We start from the raw sequence: 7957 nt of genomic DNA, 5'->3' as shown, positions 1-7957 counted from the left end.
AAAACTTTAAGCACATAGAGAGGAAACTTGATATTATTGCAATTCATACAAGCATATATTCCTCCCTCATAATAATTTTCAGTAGCATCATGAATGAATTCAACAATATAACCAACACCTAAAGCATTCTTTTCATGATCTACAAGCATAGAATTTTTATTACTCTCCACATAAGCAAGATTCTTCTCATTCGGAATAGTGGGAGTATCATAAGAGACTCGAATACTATAAATTGTTTCCACATTAAAAGAGTAATGTTCAAAAAAAGGTTAGTCATAATCATGACAAGTTTTATAAATATAATCACTACTTTTTATAGCATAAGTATCATCACAATAATCATCATAAGTAGGAGGCATGCTATCATCATTATAAATTTGCATGTAAAAACTTGGGAAACTAAAAATATTGTCATTAAACATAGCTTCCCCAAGCTTGGGACAAACATTAATTGCAGAAAATATATTATCAAAAACATCATCTTCATCAAACACAGCATCCCCAAGCTTGGGCCTTTTCATATCATAAGCATAATCACTCTCATCATTAATAGTATGGATAACACCAATAGTATAGCAATTGTCATATTATTTCAAGCAAGTGCCAAAAAGATTTTCAAGATCATAAGAAGTATCATTATCATCCACAATTATATTTTCATGAGGCAAAATAGTAATATGAGCATCATTATTTGGGAGAGATATCTTTTTACCTCTCTTCCTTTTTCTTTTCTTATTCTTCACCACATCATGTGTGGGTTTAATCCTCTTTTTGGAGCTCCTTATTAATGAGATTGGTTGAATAGGAGGCTCCACCTTGTTACCTGATTCATCATAAGAAATAATAGAAGGGTATTGGGAAGTCTCTTCCCTTTCGTTAGTATTCTCTTCATCCTCTATTTGTTTTCTTTTCTTTATGTAATTGGCAGTATAAGGATTTTCAATGCAATTTACCACACAATACATATAAATTTCCTCTGGATCAAAGCCAAGCAGTTTATAACGGGCAAATTCTGGAAGATCTCCAGTTATATGTTTCATTTCTTCACAACCCATAAGCAAGCTAAGTTCATTATAATGTGCAAGGGAAATCAACTCATCACAATTTTTGGACACGATTAGATCATGAAACAATTTGCATCGGATGGTTAAATGACCACGTTCATTGCAAAGCTCACAAGTATGGCCGAGAAAATTTAAATTTTCAGCACAATCATCTAGCCTTTCTTGCAACAATTTAGTTTCTAAATACTTATGCCTCTTGCAATATCTATCTTCCCTATTTGGTGTGTACTTACAAATCCAATGCACACCACAAAAATTGACATGTTTATAGGAGACATTTTCATCATAACTAGTGCAATCATCATTAGTACCATGGATATTCAAGGAGTTCATACTAACAACATTGCAATCATGCTCATCATTCAAAGATTTAGTGCCAAACATTTTAATGCATTCTTATTCTAACACTTTGGCACAATTTTCCTTCCCATCATACTCACGAAAGATATTAAAAAGATGAAGCGTATGAGGTAGACTCAATTCCATTTTTTTAATTTTCTTTTATAAACTAAAGCAGTGCTAAAACAAGAAACTAAAAGACTCGATTGCAAGATCTAAAGATATACCTTCAAGCACTCACCTCCCCGGCAATGGTGCCAGAAAAGAGCTTGATGTCTACTACACAACCTTCTTCTTGTAGACGTTGTTGGGCCTCCAAGTGCAGAGGTTTGTAGGACAATAGCAAATTTCCCTCAAGTGGATGACCTAAGGTTTATCAATCTATAGGAGGCGTAGGATGAAGATGGTTTCTCTCAAGCAACCCTGCAACCAAATAACAAAGAGTCTCTTGTGTCCCCAACACACCCAATACAATGGTAAATTGTATAGGTGCACTAGTTCGGCGAATAGATGGTGATACAAGTGCAATATGGATAGTAGATAATAGTTTTTGTAATCTGAAAATATAAAAACTGCAAGGTAACTAATGATAAAAGTGAGCATAAATGGTATTGCAATGATAGGAAATAAGGCCGAGGGTTCATACTTTCACTAGTGCAAGTCCTCTCAACAATAATAACATAACTGGATCACATAACTATCCCTCAACATGCAACAAAGAGTCACTCAAAAGTCACTAATAGTGGAGAACAAACGAAGAGATTATGGTAGGGTACGAAACCACCTCAAAGTTATTCTTTCCAATCAATCCGTTGGGCTATTCCTATAAGTGTCACAAATAGCCCTAGAGTTCGTACTAGAGTAACCCTTAAGACATAAATCAACCAAAACCCTAATGTCACCTAGATACTCCAATGTCACCTTAAGTATCCGTGGGTATGATTATACGATATGCATCACACAATCTCAGATTCATCTATTCAACCAACACATGGAACCTCAAAGAGTGCCTCAAAGTTTCTACCGGATAATCACGACGAAAACATGTGCCAACCCCTATGCATAGGTTCATGGGCGGAACCCGCAAGTTGATCACCAAAACATACATCAAGTGAATCACGCGATATCCCATTGTCACCACAGATACGCACGACAAGACATACATCAAGTGTTTTCAAATCTTTAAAGACTCAATCCGATAAGATTACTTCAAGGGGAAAACTCAATCCATTACAAGAGAGTAGAGGGGGGGAAACATCATAGGATCCAACTATAATAGCAAAGCTCGCGATACATCAAGATCGTATCACCTCAAGAACAGGAGAGAGAGAGAGAGATAGAGAGAGATCAAACACATAGCTACTGGTAAATACCCTCAGCCCCGAGGGAGAACTACTCCCTCCTCGTCATGGAGAGCACCGGGATGATGAAGATGGCCACCGGAGAAGGATTCCCCCTCCGGCAGGGTGCCGGAACGGGTTTAGATTGGCTTTCGGTGGCTACGGAGGCTTCTGGCGGCGGAACTCCCAATCTATTGTGCTCCCCGATCGTTTTAGGGTATATGGAGATATATAGGCGGAAGAAGTACGTCAGGGGAGCCACGAGGGGCCCACGAGGGGCCCACGAGGGTGGAGGGCGTGCCAGGGGGGTGGGCGCGCCCCCCTGCCTCGTGGCTTCCTCGTAGCTTCCCTTACATGGACTCCAAGTCTCCCGGGTTGCTTTCCTTCCAAAAATAAGTTCCGTGAAGTTTCAGGTCAATTGGACTCCGTTCGATTTTCCTTTTCTGCGATACTCTAAAATAAGGAAAAAAACAGAAACTGGCACTGGGCTCTAGGTTATTAGGTTAGGCCCAAAAATCATATAAAATAGCATATAAATGCATATAAAACATCCAAGGTTGATAATATAATAGCATGGAACAATAAAAAATTATAGATACGTTGGAGACGTATCAAAAACCAACGCAAGTGCTCAAGATATAGGAGAGACCGGTCAATCAATGTAGGGCGTCCTCCTAAGAGCATAGCCCGCGGACGTCTCCTCATATTGGATGTCGGGCGGCCACACTCATCAAATGCAAACCCTCAAATAAAAGCAAATCCATGCACGCCCATTATACCTGTGAATATCACATGTCGGGGATATACCCTCCGTTATGACCCGTCTGGACTTGGCGACTCACCAGTGACCCGGCTTATACTTGGCGACTCACTGGAGACCCGCACGAACCTCGGCGGCTCATTAATAACCCGGCAGGCGGGTCAGACGATCGACAAGACCCAACGGCCCAGAAAGCGGCTCGTGAGGAGGTCGACTTATGTTATGGTGGGCCGGCTTAAGATGAAAGGCATAAGGAACATTCTCCTAGAAAGGAAGCAAGACTAGGAATCTTCTTTTTATAAAGTAATCCTAATCCTACTAGGACTAGTCATGTACCCCGCCCCTTCAACTTATATAAGGAGGGGCGGGCACCCCAAAAGGGACACGTTGTTGTTCAAGTCTATATGATCATATCTACAAAGTCCCTGCTCATCGTTGCATAATGACCCGGTCCTTGGGGACTACACTGGTTGAAGTTTTTATGAGCATAAGGCAATTACAACTCGCAGGTTGCTGCAAGCATGACAATCCGGCACTTGGGGGCTACATATGTGGAATATTCAGTTTATGACTAGTGACTGAGATGAACAAACCCGGATTTCTTCAAGGTTGCGACATTGATATCGAAGCAAGTCTTAAGCTGTCACAAGGCACCCTTCTTAAGACTTGGGGGCTACAAGTGATATGCATATAAAAGAGGTACATCTTCAAACTTGATGTTAGCAACAGTTATGACCCAGTGCCATCAATATTTACAAACTGGCAATTTTGCAATGATAAACCGACAAGTTCTACATCTTCAAGCCGGCTGAAACTCAGATGAGTATTTCAAGACCAATATTTTTTAAGCATTGGGAGCTGAATCAAATGAATTATTCTTCACAATATTTCTGTGAGAAACCAATGTCAGCAAATTGATTATAAAGCTGGTCTATTGACCCGGATTTTCCAGAAGAAGGAAATGACAAGGACTTAAGGATGATCAGGTGTCGGCTTACAAGAACTTTTAACCTGGAGCACGACCTATCAAATTTGTTCTTGTGTTTATTTTGCAGGATCAGTTTAACATGGCTATCCAAATTAAAAAGGGGGCTAATGTCGGGGATATACCCCGCGGTATGACCCGACCGGACTTGGCGACTCACCAGCGATCCAGCTTATACTTGGCGACTCACTGGAGACCCGCCCGAACCTCGGCGGCTCATTAATAACCCGGTAGGCAGGTCAGACGATTGACAAGACCCAACGATCCAGAAAGCGGCTCGTGAGGAGGCCGGCTTATGTTATGGTGGGCCGGCTTAAGATGAAAGGCATAAGAAACATTCTCCTACAAAGGAAGCAAGACCAGGACTATACTTTTAATAGAGTAATCCTAATTCTACTAGGACTAGTCATGTAACCCGCCCCTTCAACTTATATAAGAAGGGACGGGGCACCCCAAGAGGAACAAGTTGGACAAGTCTAGATAGACAGACAAGTCAAGAGCTCTCGAAATAGAGCACCCTTGTATCGTGATCATCTTTATCAATATCAATGAAGCAGTATATAGGCTTTTACTTCCACCGCGAGGGGCCAAACCTGGGTAAAAAACCTCGCATCTCTCATCCCACTCATCCCCTCTCAAGCTATCACATAGATGCATTGGCCTCATGATTAAGTCCTTTTCACGAGGATATCTGTCGTGACAAATCCACGACATCACACGTAAAAAAACATTTGTTGGTAGCCAAAAATACAAAGTTCGAACATAAAATTTATTGAAATGCATAATCAAACATTAGCTATTTGGTTATCATTGTAGGTCCACATATGCTCCACACGATCACTGAGTAGTTGTGCATGCACCTGACGATCTCGAAGAACTCCTTCTGAATTAATTCATCAAGCTCTGTCGGTTAATACTCCCCATCCGACGAACCATCTGAATCCATCATTTTGCCTACAAAACAATCACAAAAAAAGGGTCTGCCATTTTGTCAATTGGACTCAACAAAAAAGAAAAGGAAACTATGAAACAACTATGTCTTCGCACTCCATAATCTTGAAGTGAATGTCTTCATAAGTCATAATCTTCATCGTGAATGTCTTCATGAACCACCATTGTCTTCAATGTCTTCACACATTTTTAGGGGTCATCTCTTGTAGCTAAACCGAATCAATGAGGGAGTACTACCTGTGTTATCCTGCAATTCTCACAAACACATTAGTCCCTCAATCAAGTTTGTCATCAATACTCCAAAACCAACTAGGGGTACGGTGGCACTAAATGCACTTACAGATTGGTGCAATTTGAGGTGGGTTTGGCATGTCTGGTCCGATGTTACAGACACGTATGGGACTCTCCATAACCGCCACATATTTACACTGGATATGAGGGATGCCCGTCAACCCGGACGTTGGAGGCCGGTATGAGGCATCCGTGTGAGTTGGTTTTTTGGATTGGTCAATGACGACCGGGCCGTCTTCCCGGGCATACAAGAGGGGTTTGGTGCGCCCGGCTAGATGCTCTAATGGCAATGAAAAGAATCATCTCAGGAGTTGATATTTGGACGATGTTTGGTGGAGTCGGCCAATAGGCCATGCCTCCACTCTTTTGTTTTCGAAAAGGCCGGCCATAGCTCTACTGCATTTCCATCCCATCAAATGATCTCCCCAATCATACTGATGGACACATCATAATTGTGTGTCTTGAACGGACGTGTAATATCTGCTTCTGATCTCAAATGCACCCTGTTGAAAAGTAAAATCCAAAATAATAATAAAAAATTCAGAAAATAATTCTGATTTTTTGGTAAACTTTGACAAAATGTTTTGTATGCTTGCAAAATATCAACACGAAATGATATATGTGGAAGTCATGGCAAAGAAAAAGAAATTGATGCTCCAAAAATGCTTGTTTTCAAAACATTTTAGAGTACTAATTTTTTCCCATGACTTTCACAAATGTCAATTTGTGCTTAAAATTTGTTAATCATGCAAAACATTTGTCAAAGTCTATCATAAAAAAAATCAGATTTTTCTGGATTTGTCTACTATTTTTTTTTACTGTTTGCCAGAATGCATTTGAGCTCGGGTTAGAATTAGACTTTCGCTGATGAATTTGTTTACTATATATTTTTAAAATTTTACTGTTCACCAGAATGCATCCATTTTTTTGGCGGGGAGAGTGTATTTGAGCTTATGCCAACGGAAGCATTAATATCAGAGTTCGGATTTGGACGATCCTCGGTGGAGTCGGACAAAAGGCCATACCTCCACTGCATTTCCATCACATCAGATGATCTCCCAAATCACACTGATGCCTGTAGCTTCAGCTGGTCAACCTCTTCCCGGATTAAACTACTCACCAAGCTCAAAGTTGACATGTGAACGATGTACGCCGCCTCGAGATCAAAGTTCAGGTACCCTTTTTCTACACTTGCTCCATTTTTAGAGGACGTTGACTCTCTTTCCAATAGAAAGATTAGTTTGGAACACAACGCAAAGCACGCGCACACTTTTTCTTTCTACTGCGCATAATTTGCAAGCAACAGGGGTTTGACATCCTTCCAAGGCTAACTGTTCATGCCACTTTTGAAAATAATCAGAGTCTACGTCCCGTACTGTTCAAGTGCACTGAACAATTTTTCTGCCTGAGGTTCGATGTATGGAACTCGAAATGGATTAGCTGGAAGCTCTCTCCACGCAGGGTATTAATAGTTGCTGGATGTCATTTCAAGTAAAAGTAGCCCGCTTCTTCTAACTCAACTTTATCTTCTTTTAGCATACAAATCGAGTTCGTGTCCGTCACTCTCTTTTCTTTGATAAAGGATATTTCATTGAATTTATTTAGAGAAAAGTATACTTTTCGTCTCTCAATTCTTGGCGGAGTCCAGATTTAGTCCCTCAACTTCACAACCGGACAACTTGCACCCTTCTTCTCAAACCGAACAAGATTCATCCCTGATCACGGTTTTGACCGGTTTTGATGCTGTCCCACCCCAGTTTTGACCGTTCCGACTCAAATTTGCCTACCTTTTCCAAGTTCACGTACTGTTTTCAAATTTGGTTACTTTTTCAAATACGTGAACCTTTTAAAATTTGTGTACTTTTTTAAAATCGGCGTACTTTTTTTCCAAGTTCATGTATTTTTTTCAAAAATGCATATGTTTTTTAAAGTTCATTTAGTTTTTTTAAGTTTTAGTTTTTAAAAATTGATGCACCTTTCATATTCGAGTACATTTTTCTGAAAGAGTTCATGAATTTGAAAATTGTATGCGAACTTGAAAAAAAGTACGCGGATATGGAGTTCTTTTGCGCAAAAATATGTGGATGTCAAAAATTATTTCAACTTGAAACAAGTACGTGAATTTCATACAAAGTTCATGGATTATAAAAGCAACATGGATTTGAAAAAAAAGCGGACTTTGAAAAGCATGTGGATTTGAAATAAGTATGCACATTTCAGAAACAAT

This window comes from Triticum aestivum, chromosome 1A (genome assembly GCF_018294505.1).
Source record: "Triticum aestivum cultivar Chinese Spring chromosome 1A, IWGSC CS RefSeq v2.1, whole genome shotgun sequence".
NCBI classification, from domain to species: domain Eukaryota; kingdom Viridiplantae; phylum Streptophyta; class Magnoliopsida; order Poales; family Poaceae; genus Triticum; species Triticum aestivum.
This window is presented reverse-complemented; position numbering follows the sequence as displayed.